The 22,489-nt window shown below is 50.9% G+C and overlaps 1 protein-coding gene and 1 pseudogene across 3 annotated transcripts in view; both read left to right on the top strand.

Moving 5' to 3' along the window:
* LOC309538057 (NADH dehydrogenase [ubiquinone] iron-sulfur protein 4, mitochondrial-like) lies at positions 1–5,633 on the top strand (annotated as a pseudogene). Its single transcript, XR_014224532.1, has 2 exons — positions 1–215; positions 5,181–5,633. The product of XR_014224532.1 is annotated as an NADH dehydrogenase [ubiquinone] iron-sulfur protein 4, mitochondrial-like (transcript).
* Positions 5,634–8,867: 3,234 nt separating this feature from the next.
* The window catches only part of ADD2 (adducin 2), an 83,148-nt gene continuing 69,526 nt past the window's right edge, over positions 8,868–22,489 (top strand). Inside the window, exon 1 of one of the 2 annotated variants that reach the window (XM_082230030.1) lies at positions 8,868–9,237. The gene's annotated coding sequence lies outside the window, so the exon portion shown is untranslated. The remainder of the gene's footprint in view (positions 9,238–22,489) is intronic. The other variant, XM_082230029.1, reaches the window with a different exon arrangement.

Raw genomic sequence — 22,489 nt, 5'->3', positions numbered from 1 at the left:
CATGGCAGCGGTGCTGCTTCTGCAGGAGCTCTCAATGTCAGCGGCTGCCGAGGCACTTGGCGCATGGGGCAGGGAGAGAAGCAGCAGCCGTTGCTTCCACCAGCGGCTTCAGACCCAGTCACTGAACACTTCCACATGGCGGCTGGCACAGGACCAAGCTCAAGACATGCAACTCATCACAGTTGATGAAAAATTAGACTTTTCACCTTTAACAGGTGTTATGTACTGAGTTGAATAGGATCCAAACTGCAGCAGTCTTATTGGTCCTAGAACAATAGGATCCAAAAGGCAGCAGTCTGATTGGTCCTAGAACAATAGGATTCAGAATGCAGCAGTCTGATTGGTCCTAGAACAATGCAGCACTATGATTGGTTGGCAGGAACCACCCAATCATGCTCCAGATAGAAGTGAATCCACAACCTGATTGGCTTACAGTAGAATTCCAGAATTAGCCAATCATGTGCAGCCCATTGTGTAAATAATGTATATAAAGCAGATACTTTGAGGGGACATTCATTCATTCCTCCTCACCACTATGAGCTGAATAAAGAGCATGAAATCACTTTGCGACTCTGAGTATATTTCACTGGCGACGAAGGTGGGATCCCGCTGAGCTGACTGCCACACACAGCACCGCAGCACCGCCACCTGCCGCACCGCTGCCTCGCACTGTGTATCCAGGCTTCAGCTCCGGGACACAAGGAACTCAGAATGGCAGCCGACAGCAGCTTCTCGCCGTTCAACCCAGCATCCGGAGACTGGGAAGCGTACGCCTCCCGTTTCACCTTCCTCCTAGAAGCCAAAGGGGTCACCGATGAAGAAGACGCCAAGAAGAGGGCGATATTCTTCAGCGTCTGCAGAGAGGAGACGTTTGAAATCGCCCGGGCTCTCCTTGCGCCTGAAGACGTCGCTACTGTTCCATACAAAACAATAATGGAACAGCTGAAGGGGCACTTTTCGCCACAGCCCTCAGTGGTGGCTCGTCAAAATGCCTTCTACGCAAAGTGGCAAGCCCCTGGGGAAACCATAACTGGGTTTGTGACCTCTCTCCGCCAAGCCGCCCGGTTCTGCAACTTCTCAGAGCTGGAGAACATGCTTCGTGACCGCCTCGTCGGTGGCCTGAAGGATGAGAAGCTGGAACGACGTCTCTACGCCAAGAAGGACCTAACGTTCCAGGTAGCTCTGGAGGAGGCCCTGGCAACGGAAGCTGCCAAGAGGTCAATGCAAGAGGCACGGCCGAGCCTGCCACCCCAGCCGAGGGTCCACCACGAAGACCTCACCGACGACTCAGGATCCGACAGGGAGGAGGTGCACCGAGTACAGCAGCGCACTCAAGCAGCGCACAGACCACAGCTGCCTTGACGAGAAGGAGGAAACTGCGCAAGCTGCGGGGAGAGTCACGAGAGGAGGACCTGCCGTTTCCGCAACGCAGAGTGCAGGCAGTGCAGAAAATCGGGACACATCGCCCGGGTGTATCAGGCTCGGCCCACCCGACGCCAGGCATCAGATGACCAATCCAAGAGCCCCAGGTCCCGGGGCCCAACGCACCAAGGCAACTCGACGGAGCTCACGGACTTCCAGGTATACCAGTTGCCCCACCCCAACGTAGAGAAAATTTATATAGAGGTACAGATAGAGGGGGCCCCATGCCACATGGAGCTTGACACGGGTTCAACTCTATCCATAATCTCGGCAAGGACCTTAAGGAAACTGTGTCCTACTGGGGGTCCCAAACTCAGGCCGGCCCCATTCACCCTCGGGGACTTCCAGAAACGTAAGGTCCCCACAATGGAGGTGGGGACCTTCAGGGTGCAATACCGAGGGCGGACGCGGCAACTGGACTTGCTTGTGGTCAAGGGCCCCTACATTAGCTTACTGGGATTGGCATGGTTTGGACCACTGGGGCTAGCCATCACCGGGGTGAACCACACTACCTTACAAGTGGACATGGATGCCATATGCAAGGAATTTCCAGGGGTTTTTGATGGGAAATTGGGACAGTATACAGCCCCCCCATTGCTCTACAGCTTGACTCCGCAGTACGACCGGTCAGGCTCAAGGCCCACCGGGTCCCGTTCGCCCTGAAACCCCGTATAGACGAGGAATTGGACCGGCTCGTGGAGCAAGGAGTGCTGGAGCCGGTGCCTAATGCCCCCTGGGAAACCCCAATCGTCACACCCGTCAAGCCTAATGGTTCAGTCCACATCTGCGCAGACTACAAATGTACCATAAACAAGGCCCTCACGGCCCATGCATACCCAATGCCAGTGGTCAGCCATGTCCTTGCCACCCTGGCTGGGTGAAAATTTTTGGCAAGCTGGACTTGGCCCAAGCATATCAACAGCTGCCAGTAGATGAGGCCACAGCAGAGGCACAGACGATTGTGATGCACAGAGGAGCGTTCAGGGTAAAGCGGCTGCAATTCGGTGTCAGTGTGGCACCAGGCATATTCCAGAATCTAATGGAATCACTCCTTAAAGGGATTCCTGGCGTCACCCCCTTCTTTAATGATGTGTTGACTGCCGGGCCCACACCAGAGGAGTTTGAGGAATGCCTCCGCACCGTTCTGCACCGTTTCCAGACGGCAGGTCTCAAGGTGAAGCGGGGAAAATGTCTACTAGGAGTGCCTCAGGTGGACTTTCTGGGATTTATGGTGGACGCAGAAGGGGTCCACCCGACTGGGGACAAGGTACGGGCCATTTGTGATGCACCAGAGCCCAAGAACAAGACTGAACTCCGGGCCTTCTTGGGACTATTGAACTTTTACCATTCCTTCCTTCCCCACAAGGCAGCGGTAGCGGAGCCCCTACACAGACTCCTGGACAAGCGGGGCCCTTGGGTGTGGGGCCAGCGCCAGGAGGCCGCATTCCAGGCAGTCAAGGACTTGCTTGTCTCAAACTCGGTCTTGGCACACTTTGATGAGAAGCTGCCGGTGGTGCTAGCATGCGACGCCTCGCCCTATGGCATCAGCGCTGTCCTGGGACACAAACTCCCGGATGGAAGAGAGGTACCGGTGGCATACTTTTCCCAGACACTCAACGCAACTGAGCGGAACTACTCGCAAATCGACAAGGAGGGCCTGGCAATCGTGAAGGGAGTAAAAAAATTCCATGATTTCTTGTACGGGTGGCCCTTCACAGTGGTGACTGACCACAAGCCGTTGTTTGGCTTGTTTGCCCCCGAAAAGCAGACCCCCCAAGTGCTGTCTTCTCGCGCCCTCAGGTGGTCAATTTTCCTTGCCAGCTACCAGTATGCACTGATTCACCGCCCTGGGAAGGCGATGGGCCATGCGGACGCCCTCAGCAAGCTACCACTACCGGAAACTGGCCCCGACCCAGCACCTGCACAAGAGGTTATGAGCCTGGAGCTGCTTCCCGACCGCCCCATTCAGGCACAAGAAGTTGCCCACCATTCCAAGAAAGATAGGGTCATCTCCCGGGTCCTGGACTGGGTGTGGAGGGGATGGCCCAGCAGCAGCCCCGGACCAGAATTCGCCGGCTACACAACCCGCAAACATGAACTGTTGGCCCACAAGGGGTGCCTGTTATGGGGAAGCAGAGTCGTTGTTCCCCAGCCCCTCCGCAAAAGGGTCCTCACAGCCCTACACGAGACACACCCAGGGGTAGTAAGAATGAAGGCCCTTGCCAGGAGTTATGTGTGGTGGCCGGGGATCGACGGAGAGATAGAGGCCTGGGTCAAACACTGCCAGGCCTGCCAAGAATCCCGCCCAGATCCCCCAAGGGCCCCAGTCCAGTCCTGGGAGTCCGCCCGAGCACTATGGTCACGCCTGCATGTGGGCTTCGCTGGCCTCTTTCAGGGGAAAACATTCTTCATAGTGGCGGACTCCTACACCAAATGGCTGGAAGTCGCACTGGTACCGTCCACTTCTACGTCCGCAGCCATCCGGGTACTACGCAGGCTGTTTGCAACCCACGGGCTCCCTGACACTCTTGTCTCAGACAACAGGACTGCATTTACGTCAGGAGAATTCCAAACCTTCGCAGCGCAGAACGCCGTCCGCCACATCCGTTCGGCGCCATTCCACCCTGCCACCAATGGCCAAGCAGAACGCATGGTGCGGACCACCAAGGACACCCTTCGCCACATGACGCAAGGGGATTGGGAGTACCGCCTTGCCACATTCCTTCTAGCACAGCACAGCACCCCCAGCTCAACGACTGGCCGGAGCCCCGCTGAACTACTAATGGGTCGGCGCCTTGCAATCAGATTGGACCGCCTTCACCCCGATAGAGCTCAGGATGAGGTAGTGGTGGGGGAAGGCAGGAACCCCTGGACCTTCGAGGCCCAGGACCCAGTGTACGCAAAGAATTTTGGGGCAGGCCCTGCATGGGTACCCACCACAGTCACCAGGGTCACTGGCCCCGTGTCGTACGAGGTGCTAACGGATGGGGGGCATTGCTGGCGCTGCCACTGCGACCAAATACGGCAACGATTCCCAGGAGAAACCTAGGAGGAGGACAGGTCAGAGGAGTCCCAAGGGAACAGTGGGGCAGTGAGGCCCATAGAGCAGCAGGGGCCAGCAGGAGAGGCAGAATCAGTAAATACAGAGAGGACCCGTGAGGCCGAAAGGACACCAGAACCAGAACCACGACTGAGCGAGCCGGTTGCACCAGACCAAACTGCCCCATCACAGCCAGCATCCTTGGAACACGAGCCAGAACCTGAACCCCGGACCAGGGAACACCCCAGGCCGCAACGCACACGTAGGCCGCCGGCGTACCTTGAGGACTATGAATGCGACCTCCGGGGCAGGACTGGAACTTAGAGGGGAGGGGAGGGGAGGGGTGTTATGTGCTGAGTTGAATAGGATCCAAACTGCAGCAGTCTTATTGGTCCTAGAACAATAGGATCCAAAAGGCAGCAGTCTGATTGGTCCTAGAACAACAGGATTCAGAATGCAGCAGTCTGATTGGTCCTAGAACAATGCAGCACTATGATTGGTTGGCAGGAACCACCCAATCATGCTCCAGATAGAAGTGAATCCACAACCTGATTGGCTTACGGTAGAATTCCGGAATTAGCCAATCATGTGCAGCCCATTGTGTAAATAATGTATATAAAGCAGATACTTTGAGGGGACATTCATTCATTCCTCCTCACCACTATGAGCTGAATAAAGAGCATGAAATCACTTTGCGACTCTGAGTATATTTCAACAGGTATACCAGAGGAGCATATCATAACCAGAAAAATTCACATTTTTGTTCCAGCCCGTGATGCCATGCAAGCTGGTGTTAACAATACAAAAAAATGAAGATAGAATTTGGCACAAGGGAGTGCTGGGAAAACCCACTGATGGGCTGGGCATCTTCCGCGGATCCTCTGTCCAATGTGTTGATGACCCTTTTACGAAAGAAGCTGCTATAGCCTTTGCTGGGGGGGGGGGAGGAAATGGCTGGAGCTATGATGTTCAAGAGCAGAGGATTCCAAAACCTAAATCCAAGTTTTATGGTGCAAACTTTTCTTGGAACAAAAGAACAAGGGTGTCCACAAAATAGGTTGACATTGGCTGTCTCTGCGTCTGACTGTGAATAAAGTCAGCTGTGCTGCATTTATAGTCCATGTATAATACATCTCTTAATCTCCTAATAAATTTGACCTTTAGAAATAAAATAAAAAAGTACTGTTTGTTATTCTCTGGGCCACACTGTGGCTTTCTGTGTTGGGGGGCAGGGGGAAGGTCTGGAGATCAGAGACTCCCCTGCCTTGCCCTGGAGAAGGCTCTCTAGGGCAGTGTTTCCCAACCGGTGTTCCGCGGCACACTAGTGTGCCGTGAGACGTTGCGTGGTGTGCCGTGGGAGGGAGGCGGGCGAGTCGGGCGGCGAGAGGCGGGGCGGCGGCAGCGAGGAGAGGCCGCCCAGCGCGGGGCTCTTGCCGGCTGCCTGCGTGGCGCTGACGTCACGGGGCTGTAACGGGCGAGCGAGCTCCCTCCCACATCCCATCGCCGGCTCTGCACCAGCGGTAGAGCTCGGCGAAGTCGCTGCGCTGGAAGGCCAGCAGCGCGCGCGCCTTGGCCAGGCTCTCGCCCGCCTGCGCCTCCAGGCACGGCACCTCGGCGTCGGGCGGCAGCGAGCCCAGGAAGCGGCCCAGCCGGCCGGGGTCGCACGCCTGCAGCAGCGCCTCGCACACACACGAGACCTGCTCCGCCGATAAGCGCGGCGAGCGCAGAGGATCGGGCGCGGCGGAGGCCAGCCCCGCGCTTGGAGAGGACGCAGCAGCCGTCGTCAAACCCGATCCCCCTCCTCCTGCTCCGCCGCCGTCCTCTGGCTCTCGGCCGGGAGGAGCCTGTGGCGACGGGGCGGGCGCCGAAGTTGGCAGAAGTTGGCGCGCCTCCTCGGCAGCGCCTTTGTCCTCCTCCTGCTGCCTCTGCTCGGCGGGGCCCGTGGGGAAGGAGGCCATGTTCGCGTCGCGCGGGATCGCGGCCCCCCTCGCCCGCCTCCAGCCCGCTCCCCTCCCCCTGCGCGCTGCCCTAGCTGTGCGGGTCTCCTCCCCCTGCACCGCCGTCCCCTTTCCACATCCTAGGAGCCGCGGTCCGCCTTCCGCCTCCTGGGACGCGCGCCCACCTCCGCGGCCCCCCAAACTTCGGAGCAACTCTCCAGACGCTTCTCCCCCGCCTCGGTCTCCCTCCTTTCCACTTCTCTTCCCCCCTTCCTTCCCTCTTTCTTTCTCTTTCTCTCCCACCCGCCTTTCCTTCTATTAACTTTCCTTTCCCCTTCCCATGTAGAACAGTCCCTGCAAATAAAAACCTAGCATATTTGGAAGAGGGATGCTAGCCTAACCATTACCTTCTATGCTGCTACTATTTTTTTATTTATTTTTTTACATAAGTAAAAAGTGACCTTTCCCCATCTGGCATGGTGGTGTGCCTCGAGATTTTTTTCATGAAACAAGTGTGCCTTTGCCCAAAAAAGGTTGGGAAACACTGCTCTAGGGTGAGCTGTTGGTTCTGAACTTGGCAGGGCTGGTGCGTCATATGAACATCATTTTAAATGCTGCTCTGTGCAATATCAGTAAATTGAAAAACATGATTTCAAAAATGAATTTTAAAATTGTCTGTTTTCCCTACCATGAAACATGCATGAAGTTTTGGCTTTGGTAAAAGTTTGTTATTGAAATACTCTGTGAACAAAACCATTTATGAGAAAGGGGGGAAAACCAGGTGTGCATGCACAGGTAAACTAATCCTTGCATACCTGTCCATAATGGACGTCTTGTTCCTATAACTTTCAGAGTGCAAAGAAGTACTAACTGAGGATGGGGGCGGGGGGGGGGACAGACAACAACACATAGCATGAAGGCATCCCATCAAGCGCCACACACTAGTGTGGGAACATCAAGGCGGATTTCAATGGAAAGTCCTCAGAAGCAGAGAAATCAGAACTATGTGACACAGTTGTGCATTAGCCCCCTGGAGTGCACAGCCTCACACCCATACAGCAACAAGGAACACAACACAGAGTGGGACAACAGACTGTCACAATTTGCATGTGGGATTCCATCACATACCAGCAAATTCAGGTTGCCCAATTAGCGCAGAGTTTTTTTGCCATTTTTTCTGCTTCTTCCCCCTGCCCCCAAACTGTTTACAGGTCAAAAGCTATGAGAGAAACGCCTTTCTGCATATTACCTGTCCAATAAGTGCAATAACCGGCAGTTGGTACTTCTAGGAGGCTGGAGAAGAGACTCACCATCATTGCCTTCTCCGACATTTGCCTTTTGCTGCTGTGTCAGCCTCCTCTGGAGAAAGGATATGGGAGCCAGCTGAACCGCATTTAAGCCAGGCTCCTTGGAGAGCGGCAAGACCAGAAACTTCATCGTTGGTTAACTCTTGTTTTGCTCTGTGGTTATGTACTTAAGCCTGGATGATTGGGGGGTTTTGTGGGTGTGGGTGTGTTTGTAACGTTGAATTTATTCCGTGATTGCCAAATTGTTGATTTTTGTGATTTCTGAAATCACTGACTTGCTCTGCATTTTGTTTATTTGCATTTCTAGTGCTCTGCGTTGTGATGTTTTGCATGTTTGCTGTAAGCCGCTCTGGGCGCAGCTCATTGTGGAAAAGCGGCATCCATCCCCACAGCAGAAAAACCCCGAATGAATGCTCAATAGTCAGTGTCGTATAACCTCCCCGAACAATCCAGTTACTTACTTCCATCAAGGATCTCATCGGGCTGGGCGAGATCGTTTCACAAAAACGTGACCCCTGATCGGCAGAGGTGGTCCTTGCCTCTTCCCTCTCCCGCAGCCCCGCGTCCGAGGCTCCCGTCTCGCGGGCCACAGAGGGGCGCCCTGCTCCTCCCGCGCCAGCGCCAGATGCGCGCTACATTTCAAAGGCAGCATCTTCCCACATGCGCAACGAGGTCTGCTGATCGCCGCCGCAGCGCACTGACTGAGACCGTTGGGTCCCTCGACCTCGTGCTGCCTACACAGACTGGCAGCGGCGGCTCTCCGGGATCTTGGGCGGGCGTTTCTCTCCCCGCCCTACGTGGGGTGCCAAGCAGGTGCCCTTCCCCTGTCGACTCCTGAGCAGCAGCCTACTCCTACTCCTAAGTAACGCCATTAAGAACAACTGCCGCGCAGCCATATAAAGCCCCTCCTAAGGGAGGCCAGCTCCATCGCCGGCTGCTGCTTCTCCTTCCAGCCCCTTAAAGGAGAGGGGCGCATCCTTCCGGCCCACCCGGCTAGGGGGCCTCCTGGTGCCAACGGCCCATTGCGTCACCGCTCCTCCCTGCAGCAGAAGACGAGGCAGCGCGGCGGCTCGGGGGCCGAGGGACGCGGCGCCTCTGGCTGTGCGCGCAGCCGTCCGGAGGGGGGCGCTCGGGGCGCGGAGGGGAGCCGCCCTTTTGTCATCATCCGAAGCGGACGGGGCGAGGCGGGCAGGTTGCCTCCGCAGCCCGGTTCCTGGGTCTCGGTTCCCTTTTGGATGCTGCTGCTGCTGCCGCCGCCTCCCCCTCCCCCTGCCCGGCATCTTCCCCACCTCCCTGGGCGGATCTCTTTCTCCGCGGCGCGCAGAGCAGCCAAGGCGCCCAAGGAGACCGGGAGGAGGAGGAGGCGCGAGGCGCGAGGCGCGGCGAGGGACAGATCCGGAGATCGCAGGATGGGCTCCTCCGGTGGGCTCCTTTGACTGGGAGGAGGAGGAGGAGGAGGAGAAGGAGAAGGGACCGCACTGCCGGGGAGGAAAGCGAATAACCGCCCCTGCAAGGAAGATGCGCTAAACGGGTAAGGAGGAGGCAAACCTTTCGCATTTCATCCGCACCTTCGACAAGTCGGCTTTCCACTTTATTGTCTCTGCTTCTGTTGTTGTTTTTTTAAAGATACTGTATAGGTAAAACCAATTTGATATGAATGTTTTGCACTGGTGAATTTGTGGGTCGAAAGGTGCCCCCCACCCCATCTTGCAGCAAAAAGGAAAACCCCAATGGGCTGGGGTTGCTGCTGCTGCTGTTTTTCGTGGGCTGCTTGCTCCCTTCGCCAGCACGCGAGTGAATTCCGAAGAGCCCAGGCGGTGTTTCTTGAGCTGGAAGCGGAATATAGGTGGGGATGGGGGTGGAGGTTACTCTCTTGCACGGTTTGCATAAACCAGATTGGCCTGTTTTTGCAACAATTTTAAACCGACCGTGGCCAAAAGCCCTGTATGCTACAACGCAGCAGCAGCCCATTGGACAGAATTGGCTGCTGGTCATCTTAAAGTGCGTGTGTGTGTGTGTACACAGGTGTATTCTGGATACATTGATCCCTAAAAATGAAAACCTTCTGATCTGGCTTTACATGCCATGGAGATTCTCTGGTGTTTGATCTCTGGGGATTCCTCTGGTTTCCTAGGCAGCGGGTTCACACATAGATACTTGGCGACAGAGATGGGTCTTAGCTCTGCACTTTGAAGTGACTGGAAAATGCTGGGATGTGTCCCTGTGGCGGCTGATTCTCTGGGCCGGATCCAGGGTTCTCTTTGTGTCTGTGAGGTTCTCTTCCTCCACCTTGTGTGCAGTTAGGAAGGAGGACGCGAGGGAGGACTCCTGAGCCACACTTAACCTGGGCTTGGCCTCATCCCTGCTGAATATTCATCTCTTTCTTTTGTTTTCTCACTGTCAAAGCAAGCTCCTCATCGTGAGGGCTGCTGCAGCCATGGCTCACCCAGTCTCCTCTTCCAGGAGGTCTCATGAGTCACAGCCCCTGCGAAATAATCGGAACATGCTCAGTAGGTCTAAGGAGGAGAGAGTGTGTTGCAGCCCTGAGCTTCACTTTGAAAACAATCCTACTTCCCTTTCCAACTACCAGGTCTGTGGTTGCTCTAGGTGCTGCTGCCTATCAACCAGGGTCATCTGTATTTTTTATTTATTTATGCATTTATTGCATTTATATCCCAACTTTTTCATCCAAAGTGCTCAAGGTGGCATATGTTGTTCTGCCCCTCCTCATTTAGTCCTCACAACAACCCTGTGAGGCAGTGACTGGCCCCCAAGGTCACCCGGTGAGTAGGAATTTGAACCCTGGCTTCCCAAGTCTTAGTCTGACACTCGAACCACCATTCTTCACTGGCTCTTGTCAGTGCTCAAACTACAGAATTCTGTGATGAGACCCCGTAGTTCCTCTTTCAGAATGCTTTGAGGTGGGGGCATCCTTTCACCCCCTCCCTGTTTTCACGAGAATCTTTCCAACCTCTTTCAACCTCTGTGGCTTTGGGCCTGGATGAGGAGGAGTGTCTGATTTGTTGCCTCAGGCGATGATCTGCTGGTGGGCCATGTTTGAATTACAGGGGAGCAGAGTGGGGTCCGGCTGTCCTCCTTAGCCACGGTTTTCAGAAGGTTGTGGGAGCAGCATGGTTTCACTCCAGTAGGAATGAGTCACAGATTGGGGCCCACGGATTGCAAGAACGATACCCTATTCTTTCGCATCTTCCCTGTAATTTGAGCATTGAACCTTCTCTTGGTATTTCACAGAGTAACAAAAGCAAAATGGTAGGAAAGGGAAGGCCTCTGCCCCAAAGAGCTTACAAGCTAAGTACTGGGGCTAATGGGAGTCGCAGTTAAAAACATCTGGTGGGCATGATGAGACATCAATAATGTAAAGCACTCATCCTGGCTTCCTGCCCAAAGAATCCTGGGAGCTAAGAGTGGTTAGGCGACACTTAGCAAACTATGCTTCCCAGGTTACATTATAGGGGAAGCCATTTCTCTTAGGGCAGATTCACAACATGCATTTAAAGCACAGGACTTCTAGGACTGGGTGATATGTCTCTATATCATCCGATTTTCAGTGTCTGCATCTGTGCAGACACAATTTCCGGTGCCGCAGAAACGAGTCCGCGCACCGCGCTGTGCCGGTTTAGTGCAGCATGCGGGGACTCGCCAAGCAAGCGACTCAGTTTGAGGGCGGCTCGTGGGCCAGTTAAACGACCCCCATGGGCCAATTGTGGCCCATGCGCCTTAGGTTACCAACCCCTGGTTTATGCTATGCAAATATGCAGGGGAAACCATGAAGCCACCATAGCTCCATCCTTATTTCAGACATCACTGAAAACCAGATATGACTTGCCACAAAGTATCCTGGGAACTGTAGTTTGTTAAGAATGCTGGGAATTGTATGTTTATGAGGGGGAACTACAGTTCCCAGTGTTATTTGGGGAAGTCATGTGCATTAAATCTATGTTGGGTATGCTTTAAATCTAGGCTGTGGCTTTGACCAAAGTCTGCTAAATACCTCTTCAAGCATGTCAATGTTTTATCAGGCTAAATTACTGTGGGTGGGCCTGATTTCCTTCACAGGGTGAAGGGAGTTAACCCTTTTCCTGCCTACTACCATCCCCCTTCTCCAACTCTGTTTGCGGCAGGAGGGAAGCCTCTGCTGGTGTCAATGGGCTCACTCTCCCTCGACTAAGAGCAGCATACAGGAGGAAGTGCTCATTGCGGGTGTGGGATCAGAGGAAAGTGTTTACTGCCTCTCCCTGCACGCTGCAGACCCAACCCAAACATACAGTGGTACCTCTGGTTGTGAACTTAATTTGTTCCGGAGGTCTGTTCTTAACCTGAAACCGTTCTTAACCTGAGGTGCCACTTTAGCTAATGGGGCCTCCCGCTGCTGCCGCACCACCACTGTGCAATTTCTGTTCTCATCCTGAGGTAAAGTTCTTAACCTGAGGTACTACTTCCAGGTTAACAGAGTCTGTATCCCGAAGTGTTTGTAACCCAAGGTGTTTATAACCCAAGGTACCACTGTAGTGGGTTTGGGGTGGGAGTGAGGCACCTACAGCTGCTGCTTATAGTTGTAAAAAGAGACCCTGCCCTTGAACCATTAAGCATCATGTCACGTTTAGCTGCAAATTCTGACAGCGCAGGCAACTGTGAGTCAAAGGTAACCCACAATGGAATGGGAGCCAATGCCGTTGCATGCACTATCCCTGCGCCTGTCTGTCTCTGTTAGGCACTAAAGGGTGCGGGCAGCATCCCAGCGAGAGACATTGGGTAGCCGGGTCTCCGGGTTTGACCTCAAGTGCCAGGTGTGGGGAAGAGGGGGTAGAACATTGCATCAGGCAAGGAAATACCCTCGAACTGATGGAACATAGGAAGCTGCCTTAGATGAGTCAGACCATTGGTTCATATTGTCTACACTGACCGGCAGCGGCTGTCCAGGGTTTCGAGCAAGGAATCTCTTCCAGCCCCTACGTGGAGATGCCAGCAGGGACTGAAGCTGGGATGTTCTGCATGTGCGGAAGATGCTACAGCCCTTTCCCTCAGCACTGTGTTGAATACAACACCTTGTTGTGCTCCTTGCTGCCTGGGGATCCTTTGGGAGGAAAGATGCATGGAAGGAAGGAAGGAAGGAAGGAAGGAAGGAAGGAAGGAAGGAAGGAAGGAAGGAAGGAAGGACCAAACAGTGGTTAGGGAGGCAGGAACCACTCAGTTAGATCGCTGAGGTGACAGAAGGGAAGCTTGCCCTTGTTTTCATCCATGAAAGGTCTGTTATCACCAACTTTTCAGTTTATTTATTATTTATTTCCTTATCTATTTCATAGCATTTATACGCTGCTTGATTGTTAAAAGAAAACCCTCAAAGCGGTATACAAAGAGAATAAAACAATAAAATTATCAATACAAATCACCCTTTGAAACATTCAAAAGATAAGATCAGAAATAAACTAAAAACATACAGCAACACTTACATGTCTGGATAGACTTGTCTTTAAAAGCTGTTTTTAGCAGGCACTGAATGGAGTACCAGGAGGACGCCTCTCTGATGTCAGTAGGCAGGGAATTCCAGAGTGCAAGTGCTACCACAGTAAACGGGCCATGGACTTGTGCAAGCAATCTTCCTGGGAAAACTGTTGACATTGCAACTTCTCGGCCCCGGACACACTGACCAGATGCTTGGAAGCTGTGGCTGAATGGCTGCGTGGGAGCCGGTTGAAGTTAAATCCTTCAAAGACAGAGGTCCTTTGGCTAGGTCAGGATGACATGGGGTTGGGGGGCCAACTCCCATATCTTGCGGGGGCTCAATTAGTGCCAGCGCCTTCTGTCAAGAGCTTGGGTGTAACCTTCGACACTTCCCTCTCCATGGAGGCGCAGGTTGCAGCCACAGCAAAGGTGGCATTTTTCCATCTCCACCGTATCAAGCAGTTGGTCCCTTACCTTTCTCACCCTGATCAGGCCACAGTGATCCATGCGACGGTCACCTCCAGGCTTGATTATTGTAACTCGCTCTACTTGGGGCTGCCCTTGAAGATGACCCAGAAACTCCAGCGGGTGCAGAATGCCACTGCGAGGCTCCCTACGGGGTCCTTGTCGCAGGATCACATTCACCCAGTGCTTTACCAGCTGCACTGACTCCCGGTGGAGTACAGGGTCAGGTTTAAGGTGCTGGTTTTGACCTTTAAAGCCCTATGCGGCCTAGGACCCACGTACCTACAGGACCACCTCTCCTGGTATGCCCCGCGGAGGACCTTAAGGTCCACAAATAACACCACTTTGGAGGTCCCAAACCGCAAGATGGTTAGATTGGTTTCAACTAGGGCCAGGGCCTTTTCAGCAGTGGCCCCGACTTGGTGGAACGCTCTGTCACAAGAGACTAGGGCCCTGTGGGACTTGACATCTTTCTGCAAGGCCTGCAAGACAGAGCTGTTCTGCCTGGCCTTTGGTTTGGACTCAGTCCGACCCTTATTTTTCCCTCCCCTTATGGTTTTGATTTATGGGCTACTATTAAAATGAGGCTGCATTTTAAATTGTATTTTAACCTGTATTTTAGTAAATTGATCTTTGTTTGTTTGTTTCCCCCATTATGCTTTATTGTAATTTTATTAGTGTTAGCCACCCTGAGCCCAGCTCTGGCTGGGGAGGGTGGGGTAAAAATAAAAATAATTATTATTATTATTATTATTATTATTATTATTATTACTACTACTATTATTCATCCCTACACTCTTAGTCAGAGGTGGATTTAGGGAAGCGCGACCAGTTCGGTCACACTGAGTGCGGATCCTCAGGGGTGCTGCAACTATGATGTGGAATGGAAGGCAAGAGGTGGGATGGTGCCAAATTTTGGTGTTGTACCACTGACTTGGTCTTCTTCTACCTGGTTTAATATTTCTCTTGAAATGGGCAAGAGCAGCCTACCCCAACCTGGTGCCCTTCAGATATTTCTGGACCACAATTCCCATCATCCTGTGCAGTGCTGGGGCTGATGGAAGCATGACAGTGCCGGCTGGAGCTGATGGGAGTTGCGGTCCAAGACATCGGGGTCGGGGCAGGTTAGTTCCATTTTGCATCTGGTATGCCCAGGTGGTTGCTTAGACCATTTCCTCCTTTTATCTCCTTCCCCTTGTCACTTCTCCCTGAATAAATTGCGTCTTTGGAAGCTCATCCTAATTGCAGGCACATCTCCTTGCTCTTGTAGGCTTTATGTTCCAACGCTCTACGTGGCTTAGAAAAAGCTACATCTCTGTTTCCATGGTTATGTTTGGTGTTAAATTCTGCCTCATCCAAGGATGCAGCAGACCGTTTCCAGAATTCTTGGATATTCCCTCTTGCTGCTGCTTTTGAGGCGAGGTTTCTATTTCTGTCAGATGCAGTTGCACAAGCGTTATGGTCAAATAACAGTAAGAGAACAAACTAGAGGTGGATGAAACCTCCGAGGCTCTACTCAGAATGGATTGAGATTGAAGGGGGAGGCATTCCAGGGGGAATCCCCGGGGGGGGGGATGACCCCAAATCAATGCAATGATTTGGAAAGGTGCCATCGAGCCACCTCTTCCTCTTCCTCCTCCTCGGAGGTTCAGGGTTAGCGATGGCAGCCATGAAAAGCTATTTTTAATTCCTTGTTCCTTCCTTCCCTTCTTCGGTCTAGAGCCACCTGAATACTAGCTCCATGTAAAATTAAATTTGAAATTAGCATTCTTTTCTGGGTGACTATTCCCAGGGAGCACATCTATTTATGTATTCAGCTTTCAAGGCATGCTAAAATTAGGATGTGAACAGTTTTCAATACCTTTGCATTACTCCTTAGGCTATAGGCCTAGTCACTACATAGTAGGGAGCCAGCCTCATTTAGCTCAATTGGACATTATTATAAATCAGCCTGCATAGGAGTGCATTGCTGGTGGCCCTGTTTGCTCTTATCATGCAACCATTGTTTACTGTGACAAGGACAGGCCATAGTAAGTCTCAGGTTTGCACAGTCCCACTTCCCTTTCCTCTTACTTGGGCTTCTGTTTTAGGTTAAGCATCAATAGGAACCCTAAACAGTGGTTTATCGTAACTTTGGTTTGTCAAAACAAGCCAGCTTCTTAGATTATGGTTGAAAAACAGCTTGTTTTAACAAGGCATATCTCAGGTTAACCTGAAATCTGTCAGGTTCAGACAAAACGGCAAACTGTGGTTAATCTAAAACAGAAGGCTGACCAGACCAGGCCTCAAGTCTGAGTCTCACTGCAGCTTGTCCACAGAAAACTAAACTATGGTTTAGTAACTACCTTTAGTGGGGGGAGCCTTTTATAGATTTATAATATTTATATCCCACCTGGACCTCCTGGAAGCTGTCAGCATGCAATAGTGGCCACATCCCGGGAACAGCTTCGATTGGCTAGCTAAACCAGGTAGCTGATGGGTCTCAAATCCCCGCTGAGTTAAGGGCTTCCCCTGCATGCAAAGTCAAGCTCTGGCAGATTGAGCAGACAAGACCAAGAGTGGGTCCAATGGTGAGGAGGGCAGTTTCTGCATGTTCTGTAGAGGGAAGTGAGGGGCAGATGGGGCTTGTCCACCTGAGAAGGCAGCCAGTCTAGGAGAAGGAAGACTCTGATCCCGAATGTGCACCTCCTTGCAGGACATCTTTGGAAGAAGAAAAGGCTAAGGAGTAAACCCTACAAAAAGGGTTTTCTCAAGACAAACGGATGTCCAAATATTTAAATTTTGTGCATTGAATATGTTTTTTAAAATAAATATAAGGCAACATTCTAATCTAATCTATATAACATATGCTTGTTCTGCATTATTGTGCTTTTATGTGATCCTTAGATGAAGTTAGATGCTTTTATGTGATCCTTAGATGAAGCCACTGCGCCGCTTGGACTTGCCGATTAGAAGGTCGGCAGTTCGAATCCCCGCGACGGGGTGAGCTCCCGTTGCTCGGTCCCTGCTCCTGCCAACCTAGCAGTTTGAAAGCACATCAAAGTGCAAGTAGATAAATAGGTACCGCTCCGGCGGGAAGGTAAACAGAGTTTCCGTGCACTGCTCTGGTTTTGCCAGAAGCAGCTTAGTCATGCTGGCCACATGACCTGGAAAAACTGTCTGTGGAAGCAGACAAACACCGGCTCTCTTGGCCAGTAAAGCGAGATGAGCGCCGCAACCCCAGAGTCGTTCACGACTGGACTAATAATAATAATAATAATAATAAATTATTTGTACCCCGCCCATCTGGCTGGGTTTCCCCAGCCACTTTGGGCAGCTTCCAACAAAGATGAAAAATACACTAAAATGTCACATATTAAAAACTTCCCTGAACAGGGCTGCTTTCAGATGTCTTCTGAATGTCAGGTAGTTGTTTATCGCTTTGACATCTGATGGGAGGGCGTTCCACAGGGCGGGCGCCACTACCGAGAAGGCCCTCTGCCTGGTTCCCTGTAACTTGGCCTCTCGCAGTGAGGGAACCGCCAGAAGGCCCTCGGCGCTGGACCTCAGCGTCCGGGCAGAACGATGGGGGAGGAGACGCTGGGGGAGGAGACTTAACTGTCTGGGATTCTTTTACCTTTGATGAAGGGCAGTATAGAAATGTAATTAATTAATTAATTAATTAATTTTCTCCATTGATTTAGGGTGGCAGAAAATTTCCCAGTTCAATATTTGCCAAAAAAAACCTCACCATCCCTGGATGGCAGCTATTTGCCGCTAAGGCCACTGAGTTCCTCTGGTGCTCTCAGACTCCAGCATCCTTTCCCAAGAGGGTGCTCTCTCCCATCTGCCCCAGCACTGTATGGTCATGCTGGCTGAGGCAGCTGGGAGCCCAAAACACCCAGAGGGCACCAGCTTGGTTGGGGGAAGCTGGGTAACAGTGTCCCTTCTCACCATTTCCAAGGTGAGAATGTTCAGGGTGGCTGTTTCCTCTGCCTGCAAGCTGGCACCACCAGATACTCCATGCAACAGGACCCACGGCAAGCTTCTTCACCCCCCCACCCTGATTCACCATCTGCATTATGGAGCCATGTATTGTTTTGTGCCTTGCTAGATGTTACTGGAGAGGCAAGGGGTTGCCGCGATCGGTGGAAGTCTGCCCACGGCTGCTGTAGTATCGATTTAGATTCTGAGATCAGCTTGATTTATTAAACTGCAGGCAAATGCATCAAAAGTTGAGGTTTCTTTTTACTTGAGTCAAAAATGGTGCTGGCATTAGGGTCAAAATGCACGAAAGGGTGAGGGGTGGGGGGGTGGCTGGTTGGTAGGTAACCTGGAGAGTGGGTAGGAAAGAGACTGGCTTTATTTTATCTCTGTGGTGCACCCCAAAAAGAGATACTGGAGCAGTAGGGCCTCTTAAATTGTTCAGCTGTCAACTTCCAAAAATGAGGGGTGCTAAGAAATTGTAACATGACTTGGGAATTCAAAAGATATTTTGGTTAAATAATTATATAATTTGGTTTTGCTTGGTAAGTAGAATGTGTGTAAAATCGCACAGAAATCATTAAAAGTGTGTGCAGCTATATCATATATCATATATACTTTATTATTCATTTATTTAGCAGGTACATTTATAAGTCTTCGGTTTTCAAAAATCGGTTTTTTGTATTTTATCAAACATAGACTTAACAAGCTAAATGTTTTCCACTCACCAAAATAATAGCAGATTTGAATACCTCACACCTAAAAACATATTTTTAAGACCCCTCACTAAAGAAATTTGCAAAAATTGTTTCACCCTCTAGCATGGCATGCCCTACTGGAACAGCCATTCCACCAGACTTTCTCAGTGGGAGAGATGGGAAACGGAAGACTCATTCGCTCAGCTTCACCGAAAGACCAGCTCCACCAGGCACCTCCCACCCCTGAATTGTGCCAGCCGGTCATTTTAAGAACTGTTTCAAGATTGGCGCCTGAGTTTGGTTTCCTCCTCTTCCTTCCCTGTCCCTATTCCTTTGTGTGCCTGTTTCTTTTAGATTGCAAGCCTGTGGGCAGGGACCGTCTTGTTTTGATTGCTCCCATTTAAGCCACTCTGGAATTGACTGAAGAGCAGGGTACAAATGCTCTAAATAAATAATACTATAGGCAGCAGTAAGAATAAATCAGTTCAGTTTGCATTTTAATTCCTAAGTCACCCTTTCTGAACCAATAAGCAATCTGGAACACTGTTAATCCTTAAAAATCTGCATTTTTCTTTCTTTGTGTGATGCGATTCTTCAGTGCAAAATGCTATTATTATTAGTGAACGTATCTTACAAAGCTACACTGCATTACGATAAAGGGTTTGCAGGAAAATGTGATTGCATGCAAAAATGCTCCTAGAAACGCAAGCGGGTTTTCATCCTGACTTTTTGCAAAGAAAAATGTGCAAATAGACGCTGAAAGAGGGCAAGTGGAACTTAGGGCTGGGGGAAATGAGAAACGGAGAAAGAACTGAAATGGACAGATTCACCCATCCGTGGCTGCCAGGCATCCGATATGCTCTAAGACAAGACAGGGAGCTCCACTAATAGCAGAGTGTGTAGGGAGGAAATGTGGGCCGCCTTCCGTACATGATGGAGAGGACATCAGTCTTTGTTTCAGTTAATCTGGTAGCTGTCGTGGATGCGAAAACTCTATTCGGGAATTTGCTCCAAGCCAAATCCACCAAGAAGCCTTTCTCTCTCTACTCCCGCATGATGTTTCATTGTGAAAGCACTCCTAGCACCAAATCCCAGAATGCCTCCCAGCCCCAGGCAGAAGTGTCAATTATTCCTCTCGCGTTGGCTTCTGCTGCACAAAATCAGCAGCAGAGTTGCAAGAGAGCTTTCGCTCAGAGTTGCAAGGTGCACAGAGGTTTGTGTTGGGCCGGCTTTGCTCAGCCTCTTGGAGCTGAGCTCTGCCAGGCTGACCCTGCCATCCATGCTGACCTTGACACACTGGCTATGACAGAGTCCTGTCATCTCACTGCTTTCCCTTGGGGAAACCTGCTCAGAGCTCAGAGCAAACAGCAATTTGGGCTTCCTCCGGATAAGCTTTTGCTCCGATTTATTACTAAAGAGTGGTTTTCCCTTGGAAAGGAGCAGGACAAAGGGAAAAGGGCTCAGACCAGTGCTTTCCAGGCACGGTAGAGGCGGAAGTGTGGATGAGCCCTCAGAGATTGAAGGAACCAGAAAGCATTGCCTGATGGATCCTGCTCAGGTTGTCTTGCCTGACACTGGAGGCATGTGGATCTGTGGGGTGAGGCTGGTGGCCTCTTTGCTTGATCCTTGCCTATCCTGGCCAGTTAAAAAAGCAAGATTGGGACTGAGTGAGTGGACCTCTGAGGCAGTTAATCCCTCTTTGAGGGAAGGAGTTGTTCCTGACAGCCTGAAGAGGCCACTAGGAAAGTCGCACCTTTAACAAGTCAAACTTGGTCTATCAGTACCCTTGTGCTAATTTTCCAATTTTGGACAAGGCACTGTTGTGGGCTGTGGCCTTCCAATGCCAGACGGTCTTGGGTGATGCTGATGGTTTAGATCTGTCTTAGCCTGATTTCAGGTAAGGCTTTGGGATGGAAAAGGCATCCTGGTGGGTGACTTGTGATGGGAAATGGGCCATGGAGATGCTGCTCTCTCAGTGCTCCTGAAGCTCTTGGTGGCTTTTCGTACGACTGACTGTGGATTGTCTATCAGAGTTTGGCTTAAGGGATAGTGTTTTGAGATGAGTTGGCTAGGTTTGTTGTCTCAAATCACTGTCATTTGGAATTTATCATTCCTGCTGTGGTTCTTAATGGTGTCAGCCGCTTCACCGAAGAGCTGGATATCCAAAATTGTCTGATAGGGAACCTGTTCTCTTATGCCAGCAAAATGGGACTGTCTACTCAGAGAAGTGGAAGGGAACATACCCGAAACCAGCCCAACAAAGACTGGGCATGCTCAGCTACCATGCAATGCTAGCTGGCTGTGGGTGTGTGTCTGTGTGTGTGTGTGTGTGTGTGTGTGTGTGTGTGTGTGTGTGTGTGTAAAAAGAAGGGGGCAACCTGGAAGAAGGCACATCTGGCTATATGACTGGAATGTTTCGGACTACATCTCCCATTAGCCCCAGCTTCAAACAGCCTTGCAGGCGGAGGCTGGTGGGAGTTGCTGTCTAAACTGCCTGAGGGCACCAGGCTGGGTGAGGCGGACTTATATTCCATAATAAATTAGCTGCTTTTTAAGGTGCTGCTGCAAGACTCTTTGTTGTTCTTAACTGAATCACATGCATTTGGAACTTCTGAAATTTTGTGTAGATAAAAGCAAAGATCACATGATTTTTTAAAAATGGGTTCAAGTAAGTGTCTGTGAATTGGGCATTAACTCTGTCCCCACCCCCACTCCAACACAAACACACACACACACATGAGCAGAGAGCACAATGGTTCTCTGCAAGGTGACTTGGCTGCCTGCACTCAGGGGCAGTTTGAAATGACGGGTCAACTATCAATACTGTATATCTCGCAAGCCATGTTCTCCCGAAACAGCCTCGTCTCCGGGCCCTTAAAATCTCATGTCTGTCTTCACCCTAAAACAGCAAATCCTTTCCTGGAAAAAAGGACCATCTCTTTCCTTTCTGGCACCAAATAGAATTCCCCCCTCAAAGAGAGCCTCCATATTCCTCATTTAATTTTTAATTTTTTTATCAATCAGGAGAGTACAAGAGAAAAGAGGCCTCCTGTTTTGCAGATGAGAAGCCTTGTTCCCTCCCAATGAATCAACATTAGCAGTTAAGTGGATTAATATGGCTCTTTTGGCTGGTTTATGCCACGTTAGACCTGGGGATGGAGATAATTCATTCTGTTTCAGGCCAGCTCCTGGCAATTCTTTGATGGGGCAATATTTTTGTGTGGAAAATCACAGCAGGGAGGGTTTTACAGTGACCAGGCCATGACTCCCCCACTTCCCTATCGATCCCTGCTGGCTTCCTCTCTCTCCCATCTGTTTGATTAGGTCACAAAATACATATCGATTTTTCTTCCTCTTTTATGTAACTGACATTTGAGAGATGATTCACAGCTCCATCAGAAAACTGTTGCATCCAAGGGCCAGAGGCCAGGTGAGGCCAAGATGCTTGGATGCCAGAAATGGGACCCTCCCCTCCAGCTGACTGGCTGTTGCAGGAAGGGTACTACTGGGCAGTGCTTTGATTGGTTGGTTGGTTGGTTGGTTGGTTGGTTGCATTTATATCCCACCTTTTTCTCCAAGGAGCTTAAGGCGGTATATATGGTACATGGTTCTCCCTCCTCTCATTTAATCCTCACAACAACCCTGTGAGATGTAGGTTAGGCCAAAAGGTCCTGCGCTGCATCATGGCTCCCTGAGAATTTGAATCTTGGTCTCCCAAGTCCAACGCTCTGACCAGTATAGCGCATTGGCTCTTTATTATAAATTCTTAAATGCACCTTTCCCTTATTGCCAACTTGTCAGGTCAGGCTGCTTATCTGACTGCCCTCGAGATAACAAGGCAGTCTTCTTCACCTTGTACACTCCAGATGCATTTTTGTATATTATTTCCACCAATGTATGCATTTATGGGCACTTTCCCTCTAGTACAGGGGTGCCCAAACTTTTTTCAAAGAGGGCCAGATTTGATGAAGTGAACATGCGTGAGGGCCGACCTTTTTTACGATTTTACTCCAATGTTGTTGAACTTTTTCTAGGAGTTGAGCTTTTAGGATTTGACACCAATACATAAACTGCCACGGGGGCCAGATAAAACCATAAAACCAGTCGGGTGGCCAGATTAGGCCCCCAAAACGGACTTTGGACACGTCTGCCCTAGCATGTGGACTTTTATACACATTATTTGGTTGGAGAACT

Source organism: Podarcis vaucheri (genome assembly GCF_965113315.1).
Source record: "Podarcis vaucheri genome assembly, chromosome: 7".
NCBI lineage: Eukaryota > Metazoa > Chordata > Lepidosauria > Squamata > Lacertidae > Podarcis > Podarcis vaucheri.
This window is presented reverse-complemented; position numbering and strand designations above follow the sequence as displayed.